We start from the raw sequence: 18,641 nt of genomic DNA on the forward strand, positions 1-18,641 counted from the left end.
TCCCAGTAGGGGCAGCCGGGCAGAGGCGCCCCTCACCTACTGGACGGGGTGGCTGGCCGGGCGGGGGGGCTGACCCCCCCACCCCCCTCCCAGACAGGGCGGCTGGCCGGGCGGGGGGCTGACCCCCCCACCCCCTTCCTGGATGGGGCGGCTGGCCGGGCGGGGGGCTGACCCCCCCCACCTCCCTCCCGGACGGGGTGGCTGGCCGGGCAGAGGGGCTCCTCACTTCCCAGTAGGGGCGGCCGGGCAGAGGCGCCCCTCACCTCCCGGACAGGGCGGCTGGCCGGGCGGGGGGCTGACCCCCCCCACCTCCCTCCCGGACGGGGCAGCTGGCCGGGCGGGGGGCTGACCCCCCCACCTCCCTCCCGGACGGGGTGGCTGCCGGGCGGAGACGCTCTTCACTTCCCAGATGGGGTGGCTGCCGGGCGGAGAGGCTCCTCACTTCTCAGACGGGGCAGCTGCCAGGCGGAGGGGCTCCTCACTTCTCAGACGGGGCAGCCGGGCAGAGACGCTCCTCACCTCCCAGACGGGGTCGTGGCCGGGCAGAGGCGCTCCTCACATCCCAGATGGGGTGGCGGAGCAGAGGCGCTCCCCACATCTCAGAGGATGGGCGGCCGGGCAGAGACGCTCCTCACTTCCTAGATGTGATGGCGGCCGGGAAGAGGCGCTCCTCACTTCCTAGATGGGATGGCGGCCGGGCGGAGACGCTCCTCACTTTCCAGACTGGGCAGCTGGGCAGAGGGGCTCCTCACATCCCAGACAATGGGCGGCCAGGCAGAGACACTCCTCACTTCCCAGACGGGGTGGCGGCCGGGCAGAGGCTGCAATCTCAGCACTTTGGGAGGCCAAGGCAGGCGGCTGGGAGGTGGAGGTTGTAGCGAGCGGAGATCACGCCACTGCACTCCAGCCTGGGCACCATTGAGCACTGAGTGAACGAGACTCCGTCTGCAATCCCGGCACCTCGGGAGGCCGAGGCTGGCGGATCACTCGCGGTTAGGGGCTGGAGACCGGCCCGGCCAACACAGCAAAACCCCGTCTCCACCAAAACCAGTCAGGCGTGGCGGCGCGTGCCTGCAATCGCAGGCACTTGGCAGGCTGAGGCAGGAGAATCAGGCAGGGAGGTTGCAGTGAGCCGAGATGGCAGCAGTACAGCCCAGCTTCGGCTCCGCATGAGAGGGAGACTGTGGAAAGAGAGGGAGACCGTGGAAAGAGAGGGAGACCGAGAGGGAGAGGGAGAGGGAGAGGGAGAGGGCCATTCTTTTAGATTTTCTAATTTATGTGCATAGAGTTGTTCATAGTATTATCTGAGGATCTTTTGTGTTTCTGTGGCATCAGTTGTAAAATGTCATCTTTGTCATTTCTGATTATACTTATTTGGATCTTCTAGTTTTCTTTGTTAATCTAGCTAGTTGAAACAAATTTTCTTAGCATTTACTTGTCTGAGAAGGATTTTATTTTTCTTTCATGTATGAAGCTCAGTTTGGCGAGATATGAAATTCTTGGTTGGAATTTCTTTTCTTTAACAATGCTGAAAATAGGCCCCCATTCTCTTCTGGCATGTAGGGTTTCTACTGGGAAGTCTGCTGCTAGCCTGATGGGATTCCCTCTGTATGTGACTTGACTCTTCTCTCTAGCTGCCTTTAAAATTTTTTCTTTTGTGTTGACCTTGGCGAATCTGATGACTATGTACCTTGGGGATTGCCATTTTTTATAGTATCTATCTGGGGTTCTCTGTGTTTCTTGGACTTGCACATCAACTTCTCTATCAAGATTAGGGAAATTTTCATGGACTGTATCCTCAAATATACTTTCCAAGTTGCTTATTCTCTTTCCTCTCTCAGGAATGCCAATGAGTGAGAGATTTGGTCTCTTTACATAATCCCATATTTCTCAGAGGTTTTGTTCATTTTTCTTAATTCTTTTTTCTTATTTTTGTCTTACTTAGTTGATTCAAGGAATTGGTCTTTGAGCTCTGAAATTCTTTCTCCAGCTTGGTCTATTCTGCTGTTACTACTTTTCATTATATTATGAAATTATTGTAGTGAATTTTTCAGCTCTAGAAGTTCAGTTTGATCCTTTCTTAAAATAGCTATTTCATTTTTACCTCTTGGATTGCTTTACTGGATTCCTTGGATTGGGTTTCAACTTTCTCCTGAATCTTGATGAGCTTCCTTGCCATCCAGATTCTGAATTCTATGTTTCTGTGTTTGTCATTTCAGTTATTTCAGACTGCTTAAGAACCATTGCTGGGGAGTTATTGGACTCATTTGGAGGTAAGGGGATACTCTGGCTTTTTGAATTGCTAGAGTTCTTGCTCTGATTTTTTCTCATATGGGAGGGTTGATGTTCCTTTAATTGTGGCATAAATTGAGTATATTTAGTTGGTTTCACTTCTGGATGCCTCCAGAAGGCCAGGGCACTGTACAGCATCTTTATGTGTGGGTGAATTCTTGGGCTTGGTTTCACAGGTAGATATTGGAAGGATAATTTTTCTTGTCGTAGTTTGGGCTGCAATCCGGTAGATGACGCCTAAGAGTAATGGCCAGTAGCTAGGCTAATACCCAGGCACATGAGTTTTTTTTTTGTTTTGTTTTGTTTTTTTTTTTTGAGACGGAGTCTCTCTCGCTCTGTCACCCAGGCTGGAGTGCAGTGGTGCGATCTAGGCTCACTGCAAGCTCTGCCTCCCAGGTTCGCGCCATTCTCCTGCCTCAGCCTTCCGAGTAGCTGGGACTACAGGCGCCCGCCACCACGCCCGGCTAATTTTTTTGTATTTTTTTAGTAGAGACGGGGTTTCACCGTGTTAGCCAGGATGGTCTCAATCTCCTGACCTCGTGATCCCCCTGCCTCGGCCTCCCAAAGTGCTGGGATTACAGGCGTGAGCCACCGCGCCCAGCCAGCACATGAGTTTTGTACCTCCTCACGTTTGCAGGCCTGCTCTGTGTGGTTGGCAGGAAGTGACGGCCCCCTCACCAGGTCCGCTCCTGGGCCGTGGGGGAGTTCCCTCTGATTACTAGTACAGCACTCATGTTTATTTTGTTAGGTGTTTTGGATCACGGGGGCCCCCTTGGCCAGAGCCTGTGATAGGGAGATATGTTACACCCCTTCTGGACCGGCCTTGTGGAGGGAGGTACATCCTGCTCCCACCCAGCCCTGGAACCTATGCGTCTTGCCCGTCTCAGTGCACTGAGACTGGGGGCTCCTACCTCACTCCCTTTTGGGCCACAGATCTTGGCTTTGTATTCTCGAGCTGCTCTGGAAGCACCGGACGTCCCACGACTTAGGGTTGGATTCTGGCTGCGCTGAAAGGTCCGATGTGCTCCTGGTTTGCCAGCAATGTACTCAGGTGGAACAATGCATTGAGGCTGGGCTGTGGCGGCTGCACTGTGTACCCACCCCTATGGGGCAGCTGGGCATGGGCCCTGGGAGGGGCTGGAGGGCAGGAGGGCTTGTGGAACAGACTTGCCCCACTCCTATGGGGAAGCTGACCCTATCCTTTCTAGGCTAGAAGTCAGTGGGAGCCAGTGTCTCCTGGAGGGGGATGGGGAGCCCTAGGAGATGGTGTCTATGGCTGCTCTTTGCTGGAGCCGCCCAGCACACAAAAATTCCCAGGCTCCACACTATCTGAAGGCCTATCTCTTCCTGTTCCCTAGGGAGATCACACGTCCATGGGTGATGCAAGGTCCCCTGTAGCTAGGATCCCAGATGTCCACGGCAAGAGTGAGCTGTTCCTCACTCACCTCTTTCCCAGGAGCCCTTCCGGGTGGAACTAGCCCTAGCATTCCGGTCCCCTGTGCAGGGTTCCCAGCTTCCTTCCTCTTCAGTCTTGGCATCAATGCTGCCTCTCCATCCACTCTTGGCTTTTTCTCTCCAGAGATCTGTCCAAATTACGGTGGTTTACTTGATAATTAGGTCTCTCTTGGTGGGAGCAGCACTTCTTGGCTGCATCTAGTTGGCCATCTTGTCCTCCCTCCTGTAGGAAAAAAATCTATACCTGTTTTCTATTCTCATTATTTTCTGCTTTTTATTAGTTCCTTCGTCTTCATACTTGAGTTCATTTTCTTCTTTTTAAAAATTTATTGAGATGGGTACTTAGCTCATTAACTTTCAGAGTTTCTTTTTTAGGATCCTCTGCATTTAGGGCTATATATTTTCTTATATATCCTGTTTTAACTGCTGTGTTATTCTGAATATTTCATTACCCCTTAAAAAAAAAAAAAGAGGAATCAACAGGTCAGAGGCAAATAAGCATTTACTCTAAAATAAGGGTTGCAGCCCAGGTAGCAGTTAGAGGCTGTGTCACCTGAGAGGGGTGAGGAGGTTCACATTTATAGGAATTCATTTAGATTACATAAATTGTCAAATTATTTTATTGGTGGATTAAGCAAAGAAGTCTTTAACCATTATTAGAAGGGTGCATTTGCATCAGTTAGGAAAAACCTATATGCATGCTACAGCCTGATGATCTCTTTTTGCCTAGAAAAGTCAATGCACTGAGAACAACAGGTGTTGCACCAAAGAGGTTAATAATCCCAGAGCCAGCCAAGTGAGAAGGACAAGAGATAATTCTCAAATCTGCCTCCCTGAGAATTTAGAGGGGAGGGATTTTCAGGGATAGTTTGGTAGGCAGGGGGTTAGGGAAGGGAGAAGGCTTGTTGGTTGAGTCAGGGGTGAAATCACAGGGGGTTGAAGCTGTCTCCTTGCACTGAGTTAGTTCCTGGGTGGAGGTCACAGGACTAGTTGAGTCAGTTTCTTGGTATAGGTTACCAGTTTGGGTGGTGCCAGCTGGTCCATTAGAATGCAAGGTCTGAAAAATACCTCAAACACCAGTTTTAATGATGTTACCTATTGGAGCAATTGGGGAGGTTACATCTTGTGACCTCCAGCTACATGACTCCTGAACCATAATTCTAACCTTGCAGCCAGTTTGTTAGTTTTATACAGGTGGTTTCGGTCCCCAAGCAAGGAGTGGGTTAGTTTTGGGAAGGGGTTGTTATCATCTTTGCTTTAAAGTTAAACCATAGGCCAGGTGTGAGGCTCACACCTGTAATCCCAGCACTTTGGGATTATATCTGCTGCTTGGATTCTCTTGCTTTGTATAGGTTCTGGGAGCAGCTCCTCTAGAATTTTGGTGATTTTTTTTTTTTTTTAAGCGGAGTCTTGCTTTGTCACCCAATCTGGAGTGCAGTGGTGTGATCTTGGCTCAGTGCAACCTCCGCCTCCGGGTTCAAGTGATTCTCCTGCCTCAGTCTCCTGAGTAGCTGGGATTACAGGTACACACCACCACACCCGACTAATTTTTGTATTTTTAGTAGAGATGAGGTTTCACCATGTTGGCCAGGCTGGTCTTGAACTCCTGACCTCAAGTGATCTGCCCGCCTCAGCCTCCCAAGTGCTGGGATTACAGGCATGAGCCACTATGCTTGGCCCTGGTGATGTTTTTTTTTTTTTTCATGGGGAAACTTAAAAGAAGTTTAGTGGTGTGAAAGTTGTCAGAAAGAGTTCTGATGTTTGTATGCCTAATAACAAAACCATCCACTATCACTGAGGCAGGAAGATCTCTTGAGCCCAGGAGTTTGAGCTCAGCTTGGGTAACACAGTGAGCCCTCGTCTCTACAAAAAATAAAAAAAATTAGTCGGGTATGATGGCACGCATTTGTGGTCCCAGCTACTTAGGAGGCTGAGGTGGGAGGACTACTTGAGCCCAGGAGGTCAAGGCTGCAGTGAGCAGTGATTGTGCCACAGTACTCAAGCCTGGGTGACAGAGCAAGCCTCTCTCTCTCTCTCTGTGCGTGTGTCTCTAAAGTTAGACTATAATTTTCAGCTTTTCTTTTTAAATATCCTCTGCATTTAGGGATATATATTTAGCTCCCATAGTTAGCTTGGCCTACACCAGGAATGAATAAAGACACCTTGTAAGGTTAGAAGCAGGATGGAGTCAGCTATGTAAGATTTCTCTCACTGTCATAATTTTTGCAAAGGTGATTTCATATAGAGTGTTCCTAAAGATAAGGACCAGTTTCCTTGTCTTGTATATTGTTAAGAGTATGGTTGTTTGTGAAGGAAATGTGTTTCATAGTTCCTTTGTGGGTCTCAACATTCATCAAACAGTTCAACATGGAGTCGGTAGCCTAAGATGGAGTCACTGATGTTAAGTCTGAAACATTGCTAAGTTCACAATTTCTAATGTCCTGGTTGTATTATGAAAATGTGTATTCTGCAGTTATTTGATATAATGTTGTATATACATCTATTAGGTCAAATTTATTAATTGTATTGTTAAAATCTTATACTGACTGGTTTGATCTTGTCTTATCAATTATTGAGAGATTAAACCCTTGCTTTGAGTTCAATTTTCTCTTCTTTTTTTCTAGTTTCCTAAGGTAGAAGCTTAGATTTCTAATTTGATACTTTTCTTCTTTAATATAGGCATTTAATGTTATAAATTTCCTTTTAAGCACTACTTTAGCTGCAGCCCACAAATTTTGATATGTTATATTTTCATTTTCATTCCACTTAAAATATTTCTTAATTTCCCTTGAGGTTTCCTCCTTGACAATTAGTTATTTAGAAGCATGTCCTTTAACTTCCCAATATTTGGGGGGGATTTTCCAGATATCTTTCTGTTATTGTTTTTTAGTTCTTTTGTGATATTTTAGTCCTATTTTTTGTTTGTTATTTTCTTATTCTATTTTGTTTCTATATGGGTTTGGAATCTTTGTTTTTCTATTATTTTACTAGTTTACCTGAAAATTTTGATAATGCACTTTTAATAAACTCTGAAGTGAATTACTATCTTTACTATTTCCCTATAGAATGCAAGGCCTTAGGAAACTTTCACTCTAAATATTGCCCAACTTACACGCTTCTATTTTCCATCATTTTAATTTTGAATATCTAACTCCACAAAGCAGTGATTATCTTTTGTTACAGGTCAGGCTCCCCTGAGAAACATTCTGTGATGGAGACTGGTGTACAAGTTGATTGGACAGTGGTTTTGGAATCAACATCTGTGTGTGTTTGTGGGGTGGGGTGGTGGGAGGCTGAAGGAAGTAGGACTGGTGACAGGGACAAGCTGTGCTCTGGTGCAGTCACAACAAAGTGCTCAGCCAATCTTGTGGGGAGTTGTGGAGCTGAGATGGCCCTGCAGACTTGTCTCTCACTGAGGCAAAGGGGCTCTCCCTTTGAGAGTAATTTTCAGATTGGGATTCACCTGAGTGCTATCAGCAGATAGCTCTCCTAACAGCTGGGGGAACCACTGCTTTAATCCTGAAAGGGGTGGAGGGAATCTGGTTGGTGCACTGTAGCATCCACTGGAATCCATTTGTGTGCTGCTTGGACCCACTTGCTTTGCATAAGCTCTGGGAGTAGCTCTTCCAGGATTTTGGTGATGTCTTTTCATGGGGAAAATTGAAAGAAGTTTAGTGGTGTGAAAGTTGTCAGAAAGGTTCTCATGTTTGTATGCCTGATAACAAAACTATCCCAAGAGATGGCAACAATCAACAACCTTGCAAAGTCCATTGCAAACTTACACAAAAAATACTTCTGCAAAGGCATTTGCCCAGTAACTGTCTGTTCAGCCTTGAACTGGCGTCACCCTTGTTATTGACCCTGATAGCCAAGGATAATCATCTCATTTCTGTTTTTGTTTGTTTGAGGTGAGGTCTCGCTCTGTCACCCAGGCTGGAGTGCAGTGGCGTGGTCTTGGTTCACTGCAACCTCCGCCTCCTGGGCTCAAGAGATTCTCCCACCTCAGCCTCCTCAGTAGCGGGGACCACAGGCACGCACCACCACGCCTGGCTAATGTTTTGTATTTTGGTAGAGATAGGATTTCGCCATGTTGCCCAGGCTGGTCTCAAACTCCTGAGCTCAAGCAATCCGCCTGAACCTTGGCCTCTCAAAGTGCTGGGATTACAGGCATGAGCCACCATGCCCTGCCAATAATTTCAAAACAATTGTGTATAATCCTCCTCATTTTTCCTTTAAAAACTTTTGTCTTCCTTTACCTCCCTGAATATATACATAGTTTATTATGGCATATGTATTCCCATTGCAAAGGCTTATTGCCAAATAAATATCTTTTTCTTTTAGAAGGTCTCTCTCTGTTATTTCGTTTAACAGTGGAATTAATTACAGCTCCCACTGCTACAACTGGTCTCTAGGCTGCACCTGTCCCTTACTACTCATTCTAGATTCCTCTTATTCTAGAGTAGTATTGCTGCTAGTCTAGTGGCTTACCTTGTGGTCTGACTCAGATCTTCATCCTTAAAGTTCTGAAAGCCTGGTTACCTTTCCCTTCTCAGGTTGTAATTGCTGAGTTTATAATTTACAATAAAAGTTGGGCTGGGCGCGGTGACTCACGCCTGTAATCCCAGCACTTTGGGAGGCCAAGGCAGGCGGATCACGAGGTCAGAAGATCAAGACCATCCTGGCTAACACAATGAAACCCCGTCTCTACTAAAAATACAAAAAAATTAGCTGGGCGTGGTGGCGGGTGCCTGTAGTCCCAGCTACTCGGGAGGCTGAGGCAGGAGAATGGCGTGAACCCGGGAGGTGGAGCTTGCAGTTAGCCGAGATCGTGCCACCGCACCCCAGCCTGGGCGACAGAGCGATAATCCGTCTCAAAAAAAAAAAAATAGTTGGGCAAGGAGGCCGGGCATGGTGGCTCATGCCTGTAATCTTAGCACTTTGGGAGGCCAAGGTAGGTGGATTACCTGAGGTCAGACATTTGAGACCAGCCTGGCCAAAACATGATGAAACCTCGTCTCTACTAAAAATACAAAAATTAGCTGGGCTTGGTGGTGTTCACCTGTAATCCCAGCTACTTGGGTGGCTGAGGCACAAGAACCACTTGAACCCAGGAGGTGTAGGTTGCAGTGAGCTGAGATCATGCCACTGCACTACAGCCTGGGTGACAGAGCGAGATTCTGTCTCAAAAAAAAAAAAAAAAATTGGGCAAGGAAGTGCCAAGAGACACCACAATGGATCACCTGGATGCCAAACATATTCTTCATCGCTAATTTTGATGATTAGGGTTAGTCATCCCTTCCGGGATAGTGAGTCTTTCATGCTTGTTAGTCTCTTAGCATGAGAAACGTGAAGCTGCAGCTGTAGCTTAAAGTTTAATGGGACACCCACTATGTTTCCTAGAACTGAGAACTAATATCTCTTAGCTATAGAGCTCAACGTGACAGGGACAGGAAGTACAGATTCCCAAAATAGGTCACTAGGAGTGACGGTGAACAGGGCAGTTTTATGTCTACTCCTGGGTTCCCAGGTTCATGTATTCTATGTATCAGAGACAGCACCATACCATGGTCATGTTACTGTCAGGGAGAATGGCAGCCCATTTCCACAGGGTTTCCAAATCTCATTTTAGAGCTTGCTGCCTTGAACTACTTCTGACACCAACTGTTTTAGGTCAGGTTTCCTGGGTAACAGACTCTGAGATGGAGATTTGCGTGCAGGAAGTTTACTGGGAAATGCGCGTGGTCTCAACACCTGTGAGGTGAAAGATTGAAGAAAGCAGGATTGGCCAGAAGAAGGTGAATTGTGATATAGTCATAACAAAGCTTCAGCTGATTTCATAAGAGCCTCTGGAACTGGGATGGCTGTGAAAAATTGTCCTCCATTGAGGCAAGGGGGCCAAGCTTCTCTATCCACATCAACCAGCCACTGGATGTGAACTGCTTCTGGGAAGTAAATGTGTCCCTTGGGCAAGGTGGCTCTTTTCAGTGGAGGGGAGTTGGTTCTCCTCACTTGCATTCATAATAGTTCATTTTGTGTTTGGTAATTTTCTTTTTAGGGACAGAGTTTCACTCTGTTGCCCAGGCTGGAGTGCAGTAGCATGATCATGGCTCACTGTAACCTGGGCTCAAATGATCCTCTCATATCAACCTCCTGAGTATCTGGGGCTACAAGCACTTGCCACCACGCCTGGCTAACTTTTAGATTTTGGGGAAATAAGGATGGGGTCTCACTATGTTGTCCAGGTTGGTCTTTAACTGCTGGCCTCAAGCAATCCTCCTGCCTTGGCCTCCCAAAGCACTGGGGTTACAGGCGTGAGTCAATGCATCTGGTTGATGTGTTTGGTATTGTTTTCTGAGCTCCTGGTTAGTTAACTTAATCTGTGGAAATTTCAAGGACCTCCGAGGAGGATTGCTTATGCTTCTTCCACATCTCAATTTAGTTTATTTTCTCAGCTTGGAATTTCCTTGACTAGATGTGGTTATGTTAGCCTGAACTTCAGGCCTGAGTGAGAACAGGCCAATGATTTTACACTCTTATGGGAGAATATTACTATTATTGTTGTTGTTAATTATTTTATGCCCTGAGCTATGGCAGAGGCAGATAGCTTTTGTGGTGGCTTCCCTTTGCTAGAAGGCAAATAATTAAAAGAAAGAGCCTACCTATCACTTTCGGGGATGATAGGATTATAAACCTAGAAACCCCAAAATGCCAGTGAAAAAATACTAGAATTTATAATATTTTGGCAAGATGGCTGTGTAGAAGATACATTTGCAAAAAGTATCTGTTCTCTGTACTATTTATAAGCACTTAGAAGTGGAAAGAGAAAAATATCTCATTCACATTAACAACGAAAAGTGCCAAATATTTAGGAAAAAATTTAATAAAAAAGGCTCTGAATCATATGAAGAACACTATAAAATAAGATCTGAACAAAGGAAAACTACATATATCCTGAGATTTAAAATGTAATATTATAAAAAGTTAGTTTTCCAAAAATTATTATGTATATTGACTGCATGATTATGTATATTGTAATCTCAGTTCAAATCTCAACAGACTTTTGGTGAAAATTGATTAAAATATATTAAAAATTTCATGAAAGAATAAATTGGAATAGGTTTATGAGACAGAACATGCGAATGTGGCAAAACATTAACAGTGAGTGGGTAGATAGGAAAGATACATGTGAGCTTATGATAATATTTTACAACTTTTCTGTAAGTTTAAATGACTTTTTTTTCCTTTTTTTATTTGAGACAGAGTCTCGCTTTGTTGCCCAGTGCAATGGCACGATCTCGCCTCACTGCAACCTCTGCCTCCTGTTTCAAGCCATTCTCCTGCCCGAGTAGCTGGCATTACAGGTGCCTGCCACCACGCCTGGCTGATTTTTGTATTTTTAGTAGAGACGGGGTTTCGCCATGTTAGTCAGGCTGGTCTCAAACTCCTGACCTCATGTGATCCACCTACCTCGGCCTCCCAAAGTGCTGGGATTACAGGCATGAGCCACTCCTCCCAGCCTTAAATTACTTTTGAAAATAATGGGTGTAAAATAAGTCTGTATATATGTATGGCATCAACAATGAAACACCAGACAGCTCTAGCACATGTTGGCAATCATTAGCATTAATAGTGCAAGGCAGGCAGAAGGTGACTGAGAGAGTATGGGCGTGCCTAAGTGGGTCCTGGGCAGCTGCGTCCATAATGTCCTAGAAAGGGGATGAGTGAGAGGGAGTGAGAGGTTTGAGAAGCCTGTACAACGGTAGGGTAACGGAGGGTGAACACCCAGCTCTCTGGAAGGCACCCCTCTACAGTGTGGACACCTCAATCTACACTGAGGAGGGAAGAGATAAATCAATGAATTCGATGTAGATTTGGGGTGAACAGCAAATAGGACTTTTTTAATATGCATGTGAATTTTCCAAACAGAATTGTTATTATAATAAATATTTTCATAACATTCAAAAAATAAAATAAAATAAACAGTTTAATTAATCTTTTTTTAAAAAGAGGATAACAAGGAAGACTTGTGATATCAGACAACAGAACATAGCAAAAAGCTGCCGCAATGAAATCAATAAGGTATTTGTGTCAGAATAGACAAATATGATAAGTTGAAGAGAAGACAAAACCCAGACAGAATTGCAGATGGATTAAAAATTTAAAATGAATAGCAAAACAATATGTGTTTATATAAATACAACAATTGATAAAAATATGGACTAACATATGGTAGATTTTTTTCTCTTTATTTTATTTTATTTTATTATTATTATACTTTAAGTTTTAGGGTACATGTGCACAATGTGCAGGTTAGTTACATATGTATACATGTGCCATGCTGGTGTGCTGCACCCATTAACTTGTCATTTAGCATTAGGTATATCTCCTAAAGCTATCCCTCCCCACTCCCCACACCCCACAGCAGTCCCCAGAGTGTGATGTTCCCCTTCCTGTGTCCATGTGTTCTCATTGTTCAGTTCCCGCCTATGAGTGAGAATATGCGGTGCTTGGTTTTTTGTTCTTGTGATAGTTTACTGAGAATGATGATTTCCAATTTCATCCATGTCCCTACAAAGGACATGAACTCATCATTTTTTATGGCTGCATAGTATTCCATGGTGTATATGTACCACATTTTCTTAATCCAGTCTATCATTATTGGACATTGGGGTTGGTTCCAAGTCTTTGCTATTGTGAATAGTGCCGCAATAAACATACGTGTGCATGTGTCTTTATAGCAGCATGATTTATAGTCCTTTGGGTATATACCCAGTAATGGGATGGCTGGGTCAAATGGTATTTCTAGTTCTAGATCCCTGAGGAATCGCCACACTGACTTCCACAATGGTTGAACTAGTTTACAGTCCCACCAACAGTGTACAAATGTTCCTATTTCTCCACATCCTCTCCAGCACCTGTTGTTTCCTGACTTTTTAATGATTGCCATTCTAACTGGTGTGAGATGGTTTCTCATTGTGGTTTTGATTTGCATTTCTCTGATGGCCAGTGATGGTGAGCATTTTTTCATGTGTTTTTTGGCTGCATAAATGTCTTCTTTTGAGAAGTGTCTGTTCATGTCCTTCGCCCACTTTTTGATGGGGTTGTTTGTTTTTTTCTTGTAAATTTGTTTGAGTTCATTGTAGATTCTGGATATTAGCCCTTTGTGAGATGAGCAGGTTGTGAAAATTTTCTCCCATTTTGTGGGTTGCCTGTTCACTCTGATGGTAGTCTCTTTTGCTGTGCAGAAGCTCTTGAGTTTAATTAGATCCCATTTGTCAATTTTGGCTTTTGTTGCCACTGCTTTTGGTGTTTTAGACATGAAGTCCTTGCCCATGCCTATGTCCTGAATGGTAATGCCTAGGTTTTCTTTTAGGGTTTTTATGGTTTCAGGTCTAATGTTTAAGTCTTTAATCCATCTTGAATTAATTTTTGTATAAGGTGTAAGGAAGGGATCCAGTTTCAGCCTTCTACATATGGGTAGCCAGTTTTCCCAGCACCATTTATTAAATAGGGAATCTTTTCCCCATTGCTTGTTTTTCTCAGGTTTGTCAAAGATCAGATAGTTGTAGATATGTGGCATTATTTCTGAGGGCTCTGTTCTGTTCCATTGATCTATATCTCTGTTTTGGTACCAGTACCATGCTGTTTTGGTTACTGTAGCCTTGTAGTATAGTTTGAAGTCAGGTAGCATGATGCCTCCAGCTTTGTTCTTTTGGCTTAGGATTGACTTGGTGATGCGGGCTCTTTTTTTGGTTCCATATGAACTTTAAAGTAGTTTTTTACAATTCTGTGAAGAAAGTCATTGGTAGCTTGATGGGGATGGCGTTGAATCTATAAATTACCTTGGGCAGTATGGCCATTTTCACGATATTGATTCTTCCTACCCATGAGCATGGAATGTTTTTCCATTTGTTTGTATCCTCTTTTATTTCATTGAGCAGTGGTTTGTAGTTCTCCTTGAAGAGGTCCTTCACGTCCCTTGTAAGTTGGATTCCTAGGTATTTTATTCTTTTTGAAGCAATTGTGAATGGGAGTTCACTCATGATTTGGCTCTCTGTTTGTCTGTTATTGGTGTATAAGAATGCTTGTGATTTTTGTACATTGATTTTGTATCCTGAGACTTTGCTGAGGTTGCTGATCAGCTTAAGGAGATTTTGGGCTGAGACAATGGGGTTTTCTAGATATACAATCTTGTCGTCTGCAAACAGGGACAATTTGACTTCCTCTTTTCCTAATTGAATACCCTTTATTTCCTTCTGCCTAATTGCCCTGGCCAGAACTTCCAATACTATGTTGAATAGGAGTGGTGAGAGAGGGCATCCCTGTCTTGTGCCAGTTTTCAAAGGGAATGCTTCCAGTTTTTGCCCATTCAGTATGATATTGGCTGTGGGTTTGTCATAGATAGCTCTTATTATTTTGAGATACGTCCCATCAATACCTAATTTATTGAGAGTTTTTAGCATGAAGCGTTGTTGAATTTTGTCGAAGGCCTTTTCTGCATCTATTGAAATAATCATGTGGTTTTTGTCTTTGGTTCTGTTTATATGCTGGATTACATTTATTGATTTGCATATATTGAACCAGCCTTGCATCCCAGGGATGAAGCCCACTTGATCATGGTGGATAAGCTTTTTGATGTGCTGCTGGATTCAGTTTGCCAGTATTTTATTGAGGATTTTTGCATCAATGTTCATCAGGGATATTGGTCTAAAATTCTCTTTTTTGGTTGTGTCTCTGCCCGGCTTTGGTATCAGGATGATGCTGGCCTCATAAAATGAGTTAGGGAGGATTCCCTCTTTTTCTGTTGATTGGAATAGTTTCAGAAGGAATAGTATCAGTTCCTCCTTGTACCTCTGGTAGAATTTGGCTGTGAATCCATCTGGTCCTGGACTCTTTTTGGTTGGTAAGCTATTGATTATTGCCACAATTTCACAGACTGGCAAACTGGATAAAGAGTCAAGACCCATCAGTGTGCTGTATTCAGGAAACCCATCTCATGTGCAGAGACACACATAGGCTCCAAATAAAAGGATGGAGGAAGATCTACCAAGCAAATGGAAAACAAAAAATGGCAGGGGTTGCAATCCTAGTCTCTGATAAAACAGACTTTAAACCAACAAAGATCAAAAGAGACAAAGAAGGCCATTACATAATGGTAAAGGGATCAATTCAACAAGAAGAGCTAACTATCCTAAATATATATGCACCCAATACAGGAGCACCCAGATTCATAAAGCAAGTCCTGAGTGACCTACAAAGAGACTTAGACTCCCACACAATAATAATGGGAGACTTTAACACCCCACTGTCAACATTAGACAGATCAATGAGACAGAAAGTTAACAAGGATACCCAGGTATTGAACTCAGCTCTGCACCAAGCAGACCTAATAGACATCTACAGAACTCTCCACCCCAAATCAACAGAATATACATTTTTTTCAGCACTACACCACACCTATTCCAAAATTGACCACATAGTTGGAAGTAAAGCTCTCCTCAGCAAATGTAAAAGATCAGAAATTATAACAAACTGTCTCTCAGACCACAGTGCAATCAAACTACAACTCAGGGTAAAGAAACTCACTCAAAACCCCTCAACTACATGGAAACTGAACAACCTGCTCCTGAATGACTACTGGGTACATAACGCAATGAAGGCAGAAATAAAGATGTTCTTTGAAACCAACGAGAACAAAGACACAACATACCAGAATCTCTGGGACACATTCAAAGCAGTGTGTAGAGGGAAATTTATAGCACTAAATGCCCACAAGAGAAAGCAGGAAAGATCCAAAATTGACACCCTAACATCACGATTAAAAGAACTAGAAAAGCAAGAGCAAACACATTCAAAAGCTAGCAGAAAGCAAGAAATAACTAAAATCAGAGCAGAACTGAAGGAAATAGACACAAAAAACCCTTCAAAAATTAATGAATCCAGGAGCTGGTTTTTTTGAAAGGATCAACAAAATTGATAGACTGCTAGCAAGACTAATAAAGAAGAAAAGAGAGAAGAATCAAATAGACGCAATAAAAAATGATAAAGGGGATATCACCACCGATCCCACAGAAATACAAACTACCATCAGAGAATACTATAAACATCTCTACACAAATAAACTAGAAAATCTAGAAGAAATGGATAAATTCCTTGACATATACACCCTCCCAAGACTAAACCAGGAAGAAGTTGACTTTCTGAATAGACCAATAACAGGCTCTTTTTTGTTTTTTAAATTTTGGTGGGTACATCATAGCTGTGTATATTTATGGAGTACATAAAATGTTTTGATACAGGCATGCAATGTGAAATAAATACTTTATGGGGAATGCGGTGGTAGATTGTTAATATGAGTTGCCAGGATGATGTTTGGCAGGGAAGAAATGAGGAGGAAGAAAGGGAAGCCATTCCTAAAAGGAAAAACTACCATGTTCACAAAAAATAGGATGTAAGATGCTATCAAAGGTGTTGAGGTAAAATTATGTAAATATGTTTATTTAAAAATAAACATTTTATGAATTAAAAATGAAAAATCAATTAAAATTTGCATAGAAATTTTGTTAGCTTCTTGGTAATTACATGTGTATCGGTTTGTTTTAGCTAATATTCAGTTAAAAAGGTAAAATTTATTTTAGTTAGTATCTTTTAAAATCATTTTTGTGTTATGATTTATATTTCCATGCTTGCATTTTTTGGTTGATACTATCCCCAATTCACACAAATGAATCAATGGTTCATTTAAGTATAAAAGCAGTGATATAAATAGTAATGCAAATATAGCAATCCAAAATAAGCCCATATAAATTGCAAGCAGGCCTTTGGTGTGGGATATAGAATGTGAATCTATAATGCTAAGTAACTTTGTAAGGACTTTTGGACAAGCAGCTGAAAAAGAAGAATGCCAATAAAAATCACTCCCTTTCTAAATCTTAATTACTTTAATTAACTCTTTAATTTGGTTAAACATTTTCATGAAATTTGGGTTTCAAGATCTAGCATCATTGTCTACCTAGTGATAATTTTCCTGAATTATGAGAGAAAGTAGAACAAGATGAGGATATAAGTGTATTTTAAAATAGAGACAGGGTCTTGCTCTATTGCCCAGGCTAGAGTGAGTGGCACAATCAAAGCCCACTGCATTCTTGAACTCCTGGGCTCAAGCAATCCTCATACCTCAGTAGCTAGGACTATAGGCACGTGCCACTATGCCTGGCTAATTTTTATTCTTTTTTGTAGTGACAGAGTCTTGCTACGTTGCCCAGGCTGGTCTCCAACTCCTAGCCTCAAGTGATCCTCCTGCCTCAGCCTCCCAAAGTGTTGGGAGTATAGGCATGAGCCACTGCAGGCACAAGGTAAGGATATTAACTGTAAGATGTAATGGCCATTATGACTGTGGCTCTCAGGGTGTTCCCTCTAAATGGTAGGCCTAGGTTCTGTCTAGAAACTCCAACTCACCTACAGACTACAGTTTCAGATGGAAAACGTGCCTTGAAACACATGCTTTCAATTTCTTTATTTTTAGAAATAAAGACATTTTAATTTTATTTTTATTATTATTATTATTTTTTGAGATGGAGTCTTGCTCTGTTTCCCAGGCTGGAGTGCAGTGGCACAATCTTGGCTCACTGCAGCCTTCACCTCCTGGGTTCAAGTGATCCTCCTGCCTCAGCTGCCCGAGTAGCTGGGATTATAGAGTCCTGCCAGCATGCTCAGCTAATTTTTGTATTTTTAGTGGAGATGGGGTTTTGCCATGTTGGTCAGGCTGGTCTCGAACTCCTGACCTCAAATAATCTGCCTACCTTGGCTTCTCAAAGTGCTGGGATTACAGGCGTGACCCACCATGCCCGGCCTGAACTTTTTATTTTATAAATAAAGAAATTTACTATTAGAAATAAAATTTTTATTTTGTTCATCTCCAAAAAGGTGTTTTCTGGTTTTAGAAACCTGGATATTTCCCCACAGCATCTGAGGGAATGAACATAATTTTCTAGTCTATTTCTAACAAAATCTAGGTAAGTGTATTGTAAATGCCTCTTCACCATCTTGATTCAGCTCTCGACCTCCATGCAGAGCACCCTGAGTAAACCTTTCTGGAAAGGGAGATTTTGGAGGAGCTTTCTTCCTAGACAGGAAGAGTTGAGCAGGAGCTTTCTTCCACGAGCTGTGCTTAACGTCTTTCCACATACTTCCTCTTTCAGTGCTGTGATCATTGTGTATTGTTCTCCTTTGGACAATCTCCAAGAGGCTGCATCTTTCTCTGGATGTTTGCAGTTGTTCCCATTAGACACTTTCTATCTTCTTTTTCAGATGACCCCCAGCTATCCTATTTTACGAACATTTCTAGGGAAATAATGGTTCCTTTTGCCGGAGACATGTTTGTTTTCTTTTCTGCACTTAGTTGTGATTCCTGACCTGTATGCTTATTTTTATTGCTTATAGGGAAGGGCCAAGGTATAATCAAATGATAGGCAAGCAGGCAGCTGCCTTAGGTCTTGACTTGGCTGAAAGTGTAGAAAACCCCTGTGATTCTTGAGACCCTGGCCCACCCTTTTACTCTATCACAGGTACTTAGTCAATAGCCTAGGGCAGGAGGCATTTTACACAAGACTCCACTATTGGAAGGACTAGTCCTCAGGACTAGCTTTTCTTATCTTTCCCTCTCCCACATGGTTCAAGGTCACCCTCAGCCATATTCTCAACAAAGCTTAGCGTGATAGAATTCCCATTCCTGTCGTGTACCCTTGCAGTGCCTCTGGGTGGAATGCGGAGAAATGGAGTGGCTCCACTTCTGTTGTGTTTCTGAACATGTATCTCTTGCTATCAGAACTTTCTGCTCATCCCTTCTGGCACACCAAGATCCTCCACATTCCCTTCACTCATGCCACTTCATA

The sequence above is a fragment of the Pan troglodytes genome, chromosome 10, assembly GCF_028858775.2.
Source record: "Pan troglodytes isolate AG18354 chromosome 10, NHGRI_mPanTro3-v2.0_pri, whole genome shotgun sequence".
NCBI classification, from domain to species: domain Eukaryota; kingdom Metazoa; phylum Chordata; class Mammalia; order Primates; family Hominidae; genus Pan; species Pan troglodytes.